Here is a 17653-nt window from a genome sequence, read left to right on the forward strand (position 1 = left end):
GAACCATCCTGTGTATCGTGGATTTTCAGGGGCCACCCAGCCACTCTCAGCCATATGCCCCCAAAAACAAACCACGGACCTTTTCTCTGGCAAACAAAACTCAACTGCCCCTCTTCTGGATGGCAAATTTTAGGACGCACTTTGTACTACGAAAACCGCCCGACGTGGCACTGGTGCCACCTTGTGTCAGGGAACCATCCTGCATATCGAGCTTTTTAAGGAGCCAGCCGGCCAGGCCCAGCCATATACCCCCAAAAACAAACCACGGACCATTTCTCATGGAAACAAAAATCCGCTGCCCCGCGTCTGGATGGCAGATTGCAGGAGCCACTTTGCACCATCAAACCAGCCCGACTTGGCACTGGTGCCACCTTGGGTCTGGGAACAATCCTGCGTATCGTACATATTCAGGAACCAGCCGAACACACCCAGCCACAGGCCCCCAAACACAAACAACGGCCCATTTCCCTGGCAAACAAAACTCAGCTGCCCCGCTTCTGGATGGCAGATTGCAGGAGCCACTTGGGACTATCAAACCAGCCCGACTTGGCACTGGTGCCACCTTGGGTCTGGGAACCATCCTGCGTATGGTGGATTCTAAGGAGCCAGCCGGCCACTCCCAGCCACAGGCCCCCAACAAAAACCACGGCCCTTTTTTCTGGCAAACAAAACTTAGCTGCCTCACTTCTGGATGGCAGATTGCAGGAGCCACTTGGTGTAATCAAACCAGCCCGACTTGGCACTGGTGCCACCTTGGGTCTGGGAACCATCCTGCGTATCGTGGATTCTAAGGAGCCAGCCGGCCACTCCCAGCCACAGGCCCCCAAACAAAATCAACGGCGCTGTTCCCTGGAAAACAAAACACGCCTGCCAACTTTTTGATGGAGTTTGCAGGAGCCACTTGGTACTATCAAACCAGCCCGACTTGGCACTGGTGCCACCTTGGGTCTGGGAAACATCCTGCGTATCGTGGATTCTTAGGAGCCAGCCGGCCACTCCTAGCCACAGGCCCCCAGACAAAAACCTAGGCCTATTTCTCTGGCAAACAAAAGTAAGCTGCCCCGCTTCTGGATGGCAGATTGCAGGAGACACTTGGTACTATCAAACCAGCCCAACTTGGCACTGGTGCCACCTTGGATCTGGGAACCATGCTGTGTATCGTGGATATTCAGGGGCCAGCCGGCCACTCTCAGCCATATGTCCCCAAACAGAAACCTCGGCCCGTTTCTCTGGCAAACAAAACTCAACTGCCCCTCTTCTGGATGGCAAATTGCAGGATGAACTTGATACTAAAACCGCAGGCCGACTTGGTAGTGGTGACACCTTGGACCTGGGAACCATCATGCGTATCGAGCATTTTAAGGAGCCAGCCGGCCACTCCCAGCAATATGCCCCCAAAAACAATCCACGGAATTTTTCTCTGGCAAACAAAAATCAGCTGCCCCGCTTCTGGATGGCAGATTGCAGGAGCCACTTTGCACCATCAAACCAGCCCGACTTGGCACTGGTGCCACCTTGCATCTGGGAACCATGCTGCCTAGAGTGGATTTTCAGGAGCCAGCCGGCCACTCTCAGCCATAGGCCCCCAAACAAAACCCACGGCCCGTTTCCCTGGCAAACAAAATTAAGCTGCCCCGCTTCTGGATGGCAGATTGCAGGAGCCACTTGGGACTATCAAACCAGCCCGACTTGGCACTGGTGCCACCTTGGGTCTGGGAACCATCCTGCGTATTGTGGGTTCAAAGGAGCCAGCCGGCCACTCCCAGCCACAGGCCCCCAAATACAAACAACGGCGCTTTTCCCTGGAAAACAAAACTCGCCTGACAACTTTTTGATGGCAGATTGCAGGAGCCACTTGGTACTATCAAACCAGCCCAATTTGGCACTGGTGCCACCTCTGGTCTGGTCACCATCCTGCCTATCGTAGCTTTTCAGGAGCCAGCCGGTCACTCCCAGCCATAGGTCCCCAGTCACAAACCTCGGCCCGTTTCCCTGGCAAACAAAAGTAAGCTGCCCCGCTTCTGGATGGCAGATTGCAGGAGCCACTTGGTACTATCAAACCAGCCCAACTTGGCACTGGTGCCACCTCTGGTCTGGGAACCATGCTGCGTAACACAGATTCTACGGCGCCAGTCGGCCACTCCCAGCCACAAGCTCCCAAACACAAACAACGGCGCTATTCTCTGGCAAACAAAACTCCACTGCCCCTCTTCTGGATGGCAAATTGCAGGACGCACTTGGTACTATAAAAACAGCCCGACTTGGCACTGGTGCCACCTTGGGTCTGGGAACCATCCTGCGTATCGATCTTTTTAATGAGACAGCCGGCCACTCCCAGCCATATGCCCCCAAACACAACCCACGGCCCTTTTCTCTGGCAAACAAAACTCAACTGCACCGCTTCTGGATGGCAGATTGCAGGAGCCACTTGGTACTATCAAACCAGCCCGACTTGGCACTGGTGCCACCTTGGGTCTGGGAACCATCCTGCGTATGGTGGATTCTAAGGAGCCAGCCGGCCACTCCCAGCCACAGGCCCCCAACAAAAACCACGGCCCTTTTTTCTGGCAAACAAAACTTAGCTGCCTCACTTCTGGATGGCAGATTGCAGGAGCCACTTGGTGTAATCAAACCAGCCCGACTTGGCACTGGTGCCACCTTGGGTCTGGGAACCATCCTGCGTATCGTGGATTCTAAGGAGCCAGCCGGCCACTCCCAGCCACAGGCCCCCAAACAAAATCAACGGCGCTGTTCCCTGGAAAACAAAACACGCCTGCCAACTTTTTGATGGAGTTTGCAGGAGCCACTTGGTACTATCAAACCAGCCCGACTTGGCACTGGTGCCACCTTGGGTCTGGGAAACATCCTGCGTATCGTGGATTCTTAGGAGCCAGCCGGCCACTCCTAGCCACAGGCCCCCAGACAAAAACCTAGGCCTATTTCTCTGGCAAACAAAAGTAAGCTGCCCCGCTTCTGGATGGCAGATTGCAGGAGACACTTGGGACTATCAAACCAGCCCAACTTGGCACTGGTGCCACCTTGGATCTGGGAACCATGCTGTGTATCGTGGATATTCAGGGGCCAGCCGGCCACTCTCAGCCATATGTCCCCAAACAGAAACCTCGGCCCGTTTCTCTGGCAAACAAAACTCAACTGCCCCTCTTCTGGATGGCAAATTGCAGGATGAACTTGATACTAAAACCGCAGGCCGACTTGGTAGTGGTGACACCTTGGACCTGGGAACCATCATGCGTATCGAGCATTTTAAGGAGCCAGCCGGCCACTCCCAGCAATATGCCCCCAAAAACAATCCACGGAATTTTTCTCTGGCAAACAAAAATCAGCTGCCCCGCTTCTGGATGGCAGATTGCAGGAGCCACTTTGCACCATCAAACCAGCCCGACTTGGCACTGGTGCCACCTTGCATCTGGGAACCATGCTGTGTATCGTGGATATTCAGGGGCCAGCCGGCCACTCTCAGCCATATGTCCCCAAACAGAAACCTCGGCCCGTTTCTCTGGCAAACAAAACTCAACTGCCCCTCTTCTGGATGGCAAATTGCAGGATGAACTTGATACTAAAACCGCAGGCCGACTTGGTAGTGGTGACACCTTGGACCTGGGAACCATCATGCGTATCGAGCATTTTAAGGAGCCAGCCGGCCACTCCCAGCAATATGCCCCCAAAAACAATCCACGGAATTTTTCTCTGGCAAACAAAAATCAGCTGCCCCGCTTCTGGATGGCAGATTGCAGGAGCCACTTTGCACCATCAAACCAGCCCGACTTGGCACTGGTGCCACCTTGCATCTGGGAACCATGCTGCCTAGAGTGGATTTTCAGGAGCCAGCCGGCCACTCTCAGCCATAGGCCCCCAAACAAAACCCACGGCCCGTTTCCCTGGCAAACAAAATTAAGCTGCCCCGCTTCTGGATGGCAGATTGCAGGAGCCACTTGGGACTATCAAACCAGCCCGACTTGGCACTGGTGCCACCTTGGGTCTGGGAACCATCCTGCGTATTGTGGGTTCAAAGGAGCCAGCCGGCCACTCCCAGCCACAGGCCCCCAAATACAAACAACGGCGCTTTTCCCTGGAAAACAAAACTCGCCTGACAACTTTTTGATGGCAGATTGCAGGAGCCACTTGGTACTATCAAACCAGCCCAATTTGGCACTGGTGCCACCTCTGGTCTGGTCACCATCCTGCCTATCGTAGCTTTTCAGGAGCCAGCCGGTCACTCCCAGCCATAGGTCCCCAGTCACAAACCTCGGCCCGTTTCCCTGGCAAACAAAAGTAAGCTGCCCCGCTTCTGGATGGCAGATTGCAGGAGCCACTTGGTACTATCAAACCAGCCTAACTTGGCACTGGTGCCACCTCTGGTCTGGGAACCATGCTGCGTAACACAGATTCTACGGCGCCAGTCGGCCACTCCCAGCCACAAGCTCCCAAACACAAACAACGGCGCTATTCTCTGGCAAACAAAACTCCACTGCCCCTCTTCTGGATGGCAAATTGCAGGACGCACTTGGTACTATAAAAACAGCCCGACTTGGCACTGGTGCCACCTTGGGTCTGGGAACCATCCTGCGTATCGATCTTTTTAATGAGACAGCCGGCCACTCCCAGCCATATGCCCCCAAACACAACCCACGGCCCTTTTCTCTGGCAAACAAAACTCAACTGCACCGCTTCTGGATGGCAGATTGCAGGAGCCACTTGGTACTATCAAACCAGCCCGACTTGGCACTGGTGCCACCTTGGGTCTGGGAACCATCCTGCGTATGGTGGATTCTAAGGAGCCAGCCGGCCACTCCCAGCCACAGGCCCCCAACAAAAACCACGGCCCTTTTTTCTGGCAAACAAAACTTAGCTGCCTCACTTCTGGATGGCAGATTGCAGGAGCCACTTGGTGTAATCAAACCAGCCCGACTTGGCACTGGTGCCACCTTGGGTCTGGGAACCATCCTGCGTATCGTGGATTCTAAGGAGCCAGCCGGCCACTCCCAGCCACAGGCCCCCAAACAAAATCAACGGCGCTGTTCCCTGGAAAACAAAACACGCCTGCCAACTTTTTGATGGAGTTTGCAGGAGCCACTTGGTACTATCAAACCAGCCCGACTTGGCACTGGTGCCACCTTGGGTCTGGGAAACATCCTGCGTATCGTGGATTCTTAGGAGCCAGCCGGCCACTCCTAGCCACAGGCCCCCAGACAAAAACCTAGGCCTATTTCTCTGGCAAACAAAAGTAAGCTGCCCCGCTTCTGGATGGCAGATTGCAGGAGACACTTGGGACTATCAAACCAGCCCAACTTGGCACTGGTGCCACCTTGGATCTGGGAACCATGCTGTGTATCGTGGATATTCAGGGGCCAGCCGGCCACTCTCAGCCATATGTCCCCAAACAGAAACCTCGGCCCCTTTCTCTGGCAAACAAAACTCAACTGCCCCTCTTCTGGATGGCAAATTGCAGGATGAACTTGATACTAAAACCGCAGGCCGACTTGGTAGTGGTGACACCTTGGACCTGGGAACCATCATGCGTATCGAGCATTTTAAGGAGCCAGCCGGCCACTCCCAGCAATATGCCCCCAAAAACAATCCACGGAATTTTTCTCTGGCAAACAAAAATCAGCTGCCCCGCTTCTGGATGGCAGATTGCAGGAGCCACTTTGCACCATCAAACCAGCCCGACTTGGCACTGGTGCCACCTTGCATCTGGGAACCATGCTGTGTATCGTGGATATTCAGGGGCCAGCCGGCCACTCTCAGCCATATGTCCCCAAACAGAAACCTCGGCCCGTTTCTCTGGCAAACAAAACTCAACTGCCCCTCTTCTGGATGGCAAATTGCAGGATGAACTTGATACTAAAACCGCAGGCCGACTTGGTAGTGGTGACACCTTGGACCTGGGAACCATCATGCGTATCGAGCATTTTAAGGAGCCAGCCGGCCACTCCCAGCAATATGCCCCCAAAAACAATCCACGGAATTTTTCTCTGGCAAACAAAAATCAGCTGCCCCGCTTCTGGATGGCAGATTGCAGGAGCCACTTTGCACCATCAAACCAGCCCGACTTGGCACTGGTGCCACCTTGCATCTGGGAACCATGCTGCCTAGAGTGGATTTTCAGGAGCCAGCCGGCCACTCTCAGCCATAGGCCCCCAAACAAAACCCACGGCCCGTTTCCCTGGCAAACAAAATTAAGCTGCCCCGCTTCTGGATGGCAGATTGCAGGACGCACTTGGTAGTATCAAACCAGCCCGACTTGGCACTGGTGCCACCTTGGGTCTGGGAACCATCCTGCGTATTGTGGGTTCAAAGGAGCCAGCCGGCCACTCCCAGCCACAGGCCCCCAAATACAAACAACGGCGCTTTTCCCTGGAAAACAAAACTCGCCTGACAACTTTTTGATGGCAGATTGCAGGAGCCACTTGGTACTATCAAACCAGCCCAATTTGGCACTGGTGCCACCTCTGGTCTGGTCACCATCCTGCCTATCGTAGCTTTTCAGGAGCCAGCCGGTCACTCCCAGCCATAGGTCCCCAGTCACAAACCTCGGCCCGTTTCCCTGGCAAACAAAAGTAAGCTGCCCCGCTTCTGGATGGCAGATTGCAGGAGCCACTTGGTACTATCAAACCAGCCCAACTTGGCACTGGTGCCACCTCTGGTCTGGGAACCATGCTGCGTAACACAGATTCTACGGCGCCAGTCGGCCACTCCCAGCCACAAGCTCCCAAACACAAACAACGGCGCTATTCTCTGGCAAACAAAACTCCACTGCCCCTCTTCTGGATGGCAAATTGCAGGACGCACTTGGTACTATAAAAACAGCCCGACTTGGCACTGGTGCCACCTTGGGTCTGGGAACCATCCTGCGTATCGATCTTTTTAATGAGACAGCCGGCCACTCCCAGCCATATGCCCCCAAACACAACCCACGGCCCTTTTCTCTGGCAAACAAAACTCAACTGCACCGCTTCTGGATGGCAGATTGCAGGAGCCACTTGGTACTATCAAACCAGCCCGACTTGGCACTGGTGCCACCTTGGGTCTGGGAACCATCCTGCGTATGGTGGATTCTAAGGAGCCAGCCGGCCACTCCCAGCCACAGGCCCCCAACAAAAACCACGGCCCTTTTTTCTGGCAAACAAAACTTAGCTGCCTCACTTCTGGATGGCAGATTGCAGGAGCCACTTGGTGTAATCAAACCAGCCCGACTTGGCACTGGTGCCACCTTGGGTCTGGGAACCATCCTGCGTATCGTGGATTCTAAGGAGCCAGCCGGCCACTCCCAGCCACAGGCCCCCAAACAAAATCAACGGCGCTGTTCCCTGGAAAACAAAACACGCCTGCCAACTTTTTGATGGAGTTTGCAGGAGCCACTTGGTACTATCAAACCAGCCCGACTTGGCACTGGTGCCACCTTGGGTCTGGGAAACATCCTGCGTATCGTGGATTCTTAGGAGCCAGCCGGCCACTCCTAGCCACAGGCCCCCAGACAAAAACCTAGGCCTATTTCTCTGGCAAACAAAAGTAAGCTGCCCCGCTTCTGGATGGCAGATTGCAGGAGACACTTGGGACTATCAAACCAGCCCAACTTGGCACTGGTGCCACCTTGGATCTGGGAACCATGCTGTGTATCGTGGATATTCAGGGGCCAGCCGGCCACTCTCAGCCATATGTCCCCAAACAGAAACCTCGGCCCGTTTCTCTGGCAAACAAAACTCAACTGCCCCTCTTCTGGATGGCAAATTGCAGGATGAACTTGATACTAAAACCGCAGGCCGACTTGGTAGTGGTGACACCTTGGACCTGGGAACCATCATGCGTATCGAGCATTTTAAGGAGCCAGCCGGCCACTCCCAGCAATATGCCCCCAAAAACAATCCACGGAATTTTTCTCTGGCAAACAAAAATCAGCTGCCCCGCTTCTGGATGGCAGATTGCAGGAGCCACTTTGCACCATCAAACCAGCCCGACTTGGCACTGGTGCCACCTTGCATCTGGGAACCATGCTGTGTATCGTGGATATTCAGGGGCCAGCCGGCCACTCTCAGCCATATGTCCCCAAACAGAAACCTCGGCCCGTTTCTCTGGCAAACAAAACTCAACTGCCCCTCTTCTGGATGGCAAATTGCAGGATGAACTTGATACTAAAACCGCAGGCCGACTTGGTAGTGGTGACACCTTGGACCTGGGAACCATCATGCGTATCGAGCATTTTAAGGAGCCAGCCGGCCACTCCCAGCAATATGCCCCCAAAAACAATCCACGGAATTTTTCTCTGGCAAACAAAAATCAGCTGCCCCGCTTCTGGATGGCAGATTGCAGGAGCCACTTTGCACCATCAAACCAGCCCGACTTGGCACTGGTGCCACCTTGCATCTGGGAACCATGCTGCCTAGAGTGGATTTTCAGGAGCCAGCCGGCCACTCTCAGCCATAGGCCCCCAAACAAAACCCACGGCCCGTTTCCCTGGCAAACAAAATTAAGCTGCCCCGCTTCTGGATGGCAGATTGCAGGAGCCACTTGGGACTATCAAACCAGCCCGACTTGGCACTGGTGCCACCTTGGGTCTGGGAACCATCCTGCGTATTGTGGGTTCAAAGGAGCCAGCCGGCCACTCCCAGCCACAGGCCCCCAAATACAAACAACGGCGCTTTTCCCTGGAAAACAAAACTCGCCTGACAACTTTTTGATGGCAGATTGCAGGAGCCACTTGGTACTATCAAACCAGCCCAATTTGGCACTGGTGCCACCTCTGGTCTGGTCACCATCCTGCCTATCGTAGCTTTTCAGGAGCCAGCCGGTCACTCCCAGCCATAGGTCCCCAGTCACAAACCTCGGCCCGTTTCCCTGGCAAACAAAAGTAAGCTGCCCCGCTTCTGGATGGCAGATTGCAGGAGCCACTTGGTACTATCAAACCAGCCCAACTTGGCACTGGTGCCACCTCTGGTCTGGGAACCATGCTGCGTAACACAGATTCTACGGCGCCAGTCGGCCACTCCCAGCCACAAGCTCCCAAACACAAACAACGGCGCTATTCTCTGGCAAACAAAACTCCACTGCCCCTCTTCTGGATGGCAAATTGCAGGACGCACTTGGTACTATAAAAACAGCCCGACTTGGCACTGGTGCCACCTTGGGTCTGGGAACCATCCTGCGTATCGATCTTTTTAATGAGACAGCCGGCCACTCCCAGCCATATGCCCCCAAACACAACCCACGGCCCTTTTCTCTGGCAAACAAAACTCAACTGCACCGCTTCTGGATGGCAGATTGCAGGAGCCACTTGGTACTATCAAACCAGCCCGACTTGGCACTGGTGCCACCTTGGGTCTGGGAACCATCCTGCGTATGGTGGATTCTAAGGAGCCAGCCGGCCACTCCCAGCCACAGGCCCCCAACAAAAACCACGGCCCTTTTTTCTGGCAAACAAAACTTAGCTGCCTCACTTCTGGATGGCAGATTGCAGGAGCCACTTGGTGTAATCAAACCAGCCCGACTTGGCACTGGTGCCACCTTGGGTCTGGGAACCATCCTGCGTATCGTGGATTCTAAGGAGCCAGCCGGCCACTCCCAGCCACAGGCCCCCAAACAAAATCAACGGCGCTGTTCCCTGGAAAACAAAACACGCCTGCCAACTTTTTGATGGAGTTTGCAGGAGCCACTTGGTACTATCAAACCAGCCCGACTTGGCACTGGTGCCACCTTGGGTCTGGGAAACATCCTGCGTATCGTGGATTCTTAGGAGCCAGCCGGCCACTCCTAGCCACAGGCCCCCAGACAAAAACCTAGGCCTATTTCTCTGGCAAACAAAAGTAAGCTGCCCCGCTTCTGGATGGCAGATTGCAGGAGACACTTGGGACTATCAAACCAGCCCAACTTGGCACTGGTGCCACCTTGGATCTGGGAACCATGCTGTGTATCGTGGATATTCAGGGGCCAGCCGGCCACTCTCAGCCATATGTCCCCAAACAGAAACCTCGGCCCCTTTCTCTGGCAAACAAAACTCAACTGCCCCTCTTCTGGATGGCAAATTGCAGGATGAACTTGATACTAAAACCGCAGGCCGACTTGGTAGTGGTGACACCTTGGACCTGGGAACCATCATGCGTATCGAGCATTTTAAGGAGCCAGCCGGCCACTCCCAGCAATATGCCCCCAAAAACAATCCACGGAATTTTTCTCTGGCAAACAAAAATCAGCTGCCCCGCTTCTGGATGGCAGATTGCAGGAGCCACTTTGCACCATCAAACCAGCCCGACTTGGCACTGGTGCCACCTTGCATCTGGGAACCATGCTGTGTATCGTGGATATTCAGGGGCCAGCCGGCCACTCTCAGCCATATGTCCCCAAACAGAAACCTCGGCCCGTTTCTCTGGCAAACAAAACTCAACTGCCCCTCTTCTGGATGGCAAATTGCAGGATGAACTTGATACTAAAACCGCAGGCCGACTTGGTAGTGGTGACACCTTGGACCTGGGAACCATCATGCGTATCGAGCATTTTAAGGAGCCAGCCGGCCACTCCCAGCAATATGCCCCCAAAAACAATCCACGGAATTTTTCTCTGGCAAACAAAAATCAGCTGCCCCGCTTCTGGATGGCAGATTGCAGGAGCCACTTTGCACCATCAAACCAGCCCGACTTGGCACTGGTGCCACCTTGCATCTGGGAACCATGCTGCCTAGAGTGGATTTTCAGGAGCCAGCCGGCCACTCTCAGCCATAGGCCCCCAAACAAAACCCACGGCCCGTTTCCCTGGCAAACAAAATTAAGCTGCCCCGCTTCTGGATGGCAGATTGCAGGACGCACTTGGTAGTATCAAACCAGCCCGACTTGGCACTGGTGCCACCTTGGGTCTGGGAACCATCCTGCGTATTGTGGGTTCAAAGGAGCCAGCCGGCCACTCCCAGCCACAGGCCCCCAAATACAAACAACGGCGCTTTTCCCTGGAAAACAAAACTCGCCTGACAACTTTTTGATGGCAGATTGCAGGAGCCACTTGGTACTATCAAACCAGCCCAATTTGGCACTGGTGCCACCATGGGTCTGGTCACCATCCTGCCTATCGTAGCTTTTCAGGAGCCAGCCGGTCACTCCCAGCCATAGGTCCCCAGTCACAAACCTCGGCCCGTTTCCCTGGCAAACAAAAGTAAGCTGCCCCGCTTCTGGATGGCAGATTGCAGGAGCCACTTGGTACTATCAAACCAGCCCAACTTGGCACTGGTGCCACCTCTGGTCTGGGAACCATGCTGCGTAACACAGATTCTACGGCGCCAGTCGGCCACTCCCAGCCACAAGCTCCCAAACACAAACAACGGCGCTATTCTCTGGCAAACAAAACTCCACTGCCCCTCTTCTGGATGGCAAATTGCAGGACGCACTTGGTACTATAAAAACAGCCCGACTTGGCACTGGTGCCACCTTGGGTCTGGGAACCATCCTGCGTATCGATCTTTTTAATGAGACAGCCGGCCACTCCCAGCCATATGCCCCCAAACACAACCCACGGCCCTTTTCTCTGGCAAACAAAACTCAACTGCACCGCTTCTGGATGGCAGATTGCAGGAGCCACTTGGTACTATCAAACCAGCCCGACTTGGCACTGGTGCCACCTTGGGTCTGGGAACCATCCTGCGTATGGTGGATTCTAAGGAGCCAGCCGGCCACTCCCAGCCACAGGCCCCCAACAAAAACCACGGCCCTTTTTTCTGGCAAACAAAACTTAGCTGCCTCACTTCTGTATGGCAGATTGCAGGAGCCACTTGGTGTAATCAAACCAGCCCGACTTGGCACTGGTGCCACCTTGGGTCTGGGAACCATCCTGCGTATCGTGGATTCTAAGGAGCCAGCCGGCCACTCCCAGCCACAGGCCCCCAAACAAAATCAACGGCGCTGTTCCCTGGAAAACAAAACACGCCTGCCAACTTTTTGATGGAGTTTGCAGGAGCCACTTGGTACTATCAAACCAGCCCGACTTGGCACTGGTGCCACCTTGGGTCTGGGAAACATCCTGCGTATCGTGGATTCTTAGGAGCCAGCCGGCCACTCCTAGCCACAGGCCCCCAGACAAAAACCTAGGCCTATTTCTCTGGCAAACAAAAGTAAGCTGCCCCGCTTCTGGATGGCAGATTGCAGGAGACACTTGGGACTATCAAACCAGCCCAACTTGGCACTGGTGCCACCTTGGATCTGGGAACCATGCTGTGTATCGTGGATATTCAGGGGCCAGCCGGCCACTCTCAGCCATATGTCCCCAAACAGAAACCTCGGCCCGTTTCTCTGGCAAACAAAACTCAACTGCCCCTCTTCTGGATGGCAAATTGCAGGATGAACTTGATACTAAAACCGCAGGCCGACTTGGTAGTGGTGACACCTTGGACCTGGGAACCATCATGCGTATCGAGCATTTTAAGGAGCCAGCCGGCCACTCCCAGCAATATGCCCCCAAAAACAATCCACGGAATTTTTCTCTGGCAAACAAAAATCAGCTGCCCCGCTTCTGGATGGCAGATTGCAGGAGCCACTTTGCACCATCAAACCAGCCCGACTTGGCACTGGTGCCACCTTGCATCTGGGAACCATGCTGCCTAGAGTGGATTTTCAGGAGCCAGCCGGCCACTCTCAGCCATAGGCCCCCAAACAAAACCCACGGCCCGTTTCCCTGGCAAACAAAATTAAGCTGCCCCGCTTCTGGATGGAAGATTGCAGGACGCACTTGGTAGTATCAAACCAGCCCGACTTGGCACTGGTGCCACCTTGGGTCTGGGAACCATCCTGTGTATCGTGGGTTCAAAGGAGCCAGCCGACCACTCCCAGCCACAGGCCCCCAAATACAAACAACGGCGCTTTTCCCTGGAAAACAAAACTCGCCAGCCAACTTTTTGATGGCAGATTGCAGGAGCCACTTGGAACTATCAAACCAGCCCAACTTGGCACTGGTGCCACCTCTGGTCTGGGAACCATGCTGCGTAACACAGATTCTAAGGCGCCAGTCGGCCACTCCCAGCCACAAGCCCCCAAACACAAACAACGGCGCTATTCTCTGGCAAACAAAACTCCACTGCCCCTCTTCTGGATGGCAAATTGCAGGACGCACTTGGTACTATAAAAACAGCCCGACTTGGCACTGGTGCCACCTTGGGTCTGGGAACCATCCTGCGTATCGATCTTTTTAATGAGACAGCCGGCCACTCCCAGCCATATGCCCCCAAACACAACCCACGGCCCTTTTCTCTGGCAAACAAAATTCAACTGCACCGCTTCTGGATGGCAGATTGCAGGAGCCACTTGGTACTATCAAACCAGCCCGACTTGGCACTGGTGCCACCTTGGGTCAGGGAACCATCCAGCCTATCGTGGATTTTAAGGAGCCAGCCGGCTACTCCCAGCCACAGGCCCCCAACAAAAACCACGGCCCTTTTTTCTGGCAAACAAAACTTAGCTGCCTCACTTCTGGATGGCAGATTGCAGGAGCCACTTGGTGTAATCAAACCAGCCTGACTTGGCACTGGTGCCACCTTGGGTCTGGGAACCATCCTGCGTATCGTGGATTCTAAGGAGCCAGCCGGCCACTCCTAGCCACAGGCCCCCAAACAAAAACCTAGGCCTATTTCTCTGGCAAACAAAAGTAAGCTGCCCCGCTTCTGGATGGCAGATTGCAGGAGACACTTGGGACTATCAAACCAGCCCAACTTGGCACTGGTGCCACCTTGGATCTGGGAACCATGTTGTGTATCGTGGATTTTCAGGGGCCAGCCGGCCACTCTCAGCCATATGTCCCCAAACAGAAACCTCGGCCCGTTTCTCTGGCAAACAAAACTCAACTGCCCCTCTTCTGGATGGCAAATTGCAGGATGAACTTGATACTAAAACCGCAGGCCGACTTGGTAGTGGTGACACCTTGGGCCTGGGAACCATCATGCGTATCGAGCATTTTAAGGAGCCAGCCGGCCACTCCCAGCAATATGCCCCCAAAAACAATCCACGGAATTTTTCTCTGGCAAACAAAAATCAGCTGCCCCGCTTCTGGATGGCAGATTGCAGGAGCCACTTTGCACCATCAAACCAGCCCGACTTGGCACTGGTGCCACCTTGCATCTGGGAACCATGCTGCCTAGCGTGGATTTTCAGGAGCCAGCCGGCCACTCTCAGCCATAGGCCCCCATACAAAACCCACGGCCCGTTTCCCTGGCAAACAAAATTAAGCTGCCCCGCTTCTGGATGGCAGATTGCAGGACGCACTTGGTAGTATCAAACCAGCCCGACTTGGCACTGGTGCCACCTTGGGTCTGGGAACCATGCTGCGTATCATGGATTTTCAGGAGCCAGCCGTCCACTGCCAGCCACAGGCCCCGAAACACAAACAACAGCCTTTTTCTCTGGCAAACAAAATTCAGCTGCCCCGCTTCTGGATGGCAGATTGCAGGAACCACTTGGTACTAACAAACCAGCCCGACTTGGCACTGGTGCCACCTTGGGTCTGGGAACCATCCTGCGTATCGTGGATTCTAAGGAGCCAGCTGGCCACTCCCAGCCACAGGCCCCCAAACACAAACAACGGTGCTTTTCCCTGGAAAACAAAACTCGCCTGCCAAACATTTGATGGCAGATTGCAGGAGCCACTTGGTACTATCAAACCAGCCCAACTTGGCACTGGTGCCACCATGGGTCTGGTCACCATCCTGCCTATCGTAGCTTTTCAGGTGCCAGCCAGCCACCCCCAGCCAGAGGCCCCTAGACAAATATTTCGGCCCGTTTCCCTGGCAAACAAAAGTAAGCTGCCCCGCTTCTGGATGGCAGATTGCAGGAGCCACTTTGCACAATCAAACCAGCCCAACTTGGCACTGGTGCCACCTCTGGTCTGGGAACCATCCTGCGTATCGTGGGTTCTAAGGAGCCAGCTGGCCACTCCCAGCCACAGGCCCCCAAACACAAACAACGGCGCTTTTCCCTGGAAAACAAAACTCGCCTGCCAACTTTTTGATGGCAGATTGCCGGAGCCACTTGGTACTATCAAACCAGCCCAACTTGGCACTGGTGCCACCATGGGTCTGGTCACCATCCTGCCTATCGTAGCTTTTCAGGAGCCAGTCGGTCACTCCCAGCCATAGGCCCCCAGACACAAACCTCGGCCCGTTTCCCTGGCAAACAAAAGTAAGCTGCCCCGCTTCTGCATGGCAGATTGAAGGAGCTATTTAGTACTATCAAACCAGCCCGACTTGGCACTGGTGACACCTCTGGTCTGGGAACCATCCTGCCTATCGTGGATTTTCAGGGGCCAGCCGGCCACTCTCAGCCATATGCCCCCAAAAACAAACCACGGACCTTTTCTCTGGCAAACAAAACTCAACTGCCCCTCTTCTGGATGGCAAATTTTAGGACGCACTTTGTACTACGAAAACCGCCCGACGTGGCACTGGTGCCACCTTGTGTCAGGGAACCATCCTGCATATCGAGCTTTTTAAGGGGCCAGCCGGCCACGCCCAGCCATATACCCCCAAAAACAAACCACGGACCATTTCTCATGGAAACAAAAATCCGCTGCCCCGCGTCTGGATGGCAGATTGCAGGAGCCACTTTGCACCATCAAACCAGCCCGACTTGGCACTGGTGCCACCTTGGGTCTGGGAACAATCCTGCATATCGTGGATTCTAAGGAGCCAGCCGGCCACTCCCAGCCACAGGCCCCCAAACACAAACAACGGCGCTTTTCCCTGGAAAACAAAACTCGCCTGCCAGCTTTTTGATGGCAGATTGCAGGAGCCACTTGGTACTATCAAATCATCCCAACTTGGCACTGGTGCCACTATGGGTCTGGGAACCATCCTGCCTATTGTAGCATTTCAGGAGCCAGCCGGTCACTCCCAGCCATAGTCCCCCAGACACAAACCTCGGACCGTTTCCCTGGCAAACAAAATTTGGCTGCCCCGATTCTGGATGGCAGATTGCAGGAGCCACATGGTAGTGTCAAACCAGCCCGACTTGGCACTGGTGCCACCTTGGGTCTGGGAACCATCCTGCGTATCGTGGATTGTAAGCAGCCACCCGGCCACTCTGAGCCACAGGCGCCCAAACACAAACAACGGCGCTTTTCCCTGGAAAACAAAACTCGCTTGCCAACATTTTGATGGCAGATTGCAGGAGCCACTTGGTGCTATCAAACCAGCCCAACTTGGCACTGGTGCCACCATGGGTCTGGTCACCATCCTGCCTATCGTAGCTTTTCAGGAGCCAGCCGGTCACTCCCAGCCATAGACCCCCAAACACAAACAACGGCCCGTTTCCCTGGAAAACAAAAGTAATCTGCCCCGATTCTGGATGGCAGATTGCAGGAGCCACTTGGTACTATCAAATCAGCCCAACTTGGCACTGGTGCCACCATGGGTCTGGTAAACATCCTGCCTATCGTAGCTTTTCAGGAGCCAGCCGGTCACTCCCTGCCATAGGCCCCCAGACACAAACCTCGGCCCGTTTCCCTGGCAAACAAAAGTAAACTGCCCCGCTTTTGGATGGCAGATTGCAGGATGCATTTGGTACTATCAAACCTGCCCGACTTGGCCCTCGTGCCACCTTGGCTCTGGGAACCATGCTGCGTAACGTAGATTCTACGAGGACAGGCGGCCATTCCCAGCCACAGGCCTCTAAACAAGAACAACGGCGCTTTTCCCTGGAAAACAAAAGTCGCCTGACAACTTTTTGATGGCAGATTGCCGGAGCCACTTGGTACTATCAAACCAGCCCAACTTGGCACTGGTGCCACCATGGGTCTGGTCACCATCCTGCCTATCGTAGCTTTTCAGGAGCCAGCCGCTCACTCCCAGCCATAGGCCCCCAGACAAATATCTCGGCCCGTTTCCCTGGCAAACAAAAGTAAGCAGCCCCGCTTCTGGATGGCAGATTGCAGGAGCCACATGGTACTATCAAACCAGGCCAACATGGCACTGGTGCCACCTCTGGTCTGGGAACCATCCTGCGTATCGTGGATTCTAAGGAGCCAGCTGGCCACTCCCAGCCACAGGCCCCCAAACACAAACAACGGTGCTTTTCCCAGGAAAACAAAACTCACCTGCCAACTTTTTGATGGCAGATTGCAGGAGCCACTTGGTACTATCAAACCAGCCCAACTTGGCACTGGTGCCACCATGGGTCTGGTCACCATCCTGCCTATCGTAGCTTTTCAGGAGCCAGCCGGTCACTCCCAGCCATAGGCCCCCAGACACAAAGCTCTACCCGTTTCCCTGGCAAACAAAAGTAAGCTACCCCGCTTCTGGATGGCAGATTGCAGGAGTCACTTTGCACCATCAAACCAGCCCGACTTGGCACTGGTGCCACCTCTGGTCTGGGACCCATCCTGCGTATCGTGGATTCTAAGGAGACAGCTGGCCACTCCCAGCCACAGGCCCCCAAACACAAACAACGGCGCTTTTCCCTGGAAAACAAAACTCGCTTGCCAACTTTTTGATGGCAGATTGCAGGAGCCACTTGGTACTATCAAACCACCCCAACTTGGCAACAAGTGGTTACTGCAATCTGACATCCAGAAGCGGGGCAGCTTACTTTTGTTTGCCAGGGAAATGGACCGTTGTTTCTGTTTGGAGGCGTATGGCTGGGAGTGGCCGACTGGCTCCTTAAAATCCACGATACGC

Source organism: Melospiza melodia, chromosome 4 (genome assembly GCF_035770615.1).
Source record: "Melospiza melodia melodia isolate bMelMel2 chromosome 4, bMelMel2.pri, whole genome shotgun sequence".
NCBI lineage: Eukaryota > Metazoa > Chordata > Aves > Passeriformes > Passerellidae > Melospiza > Melospiza melodia.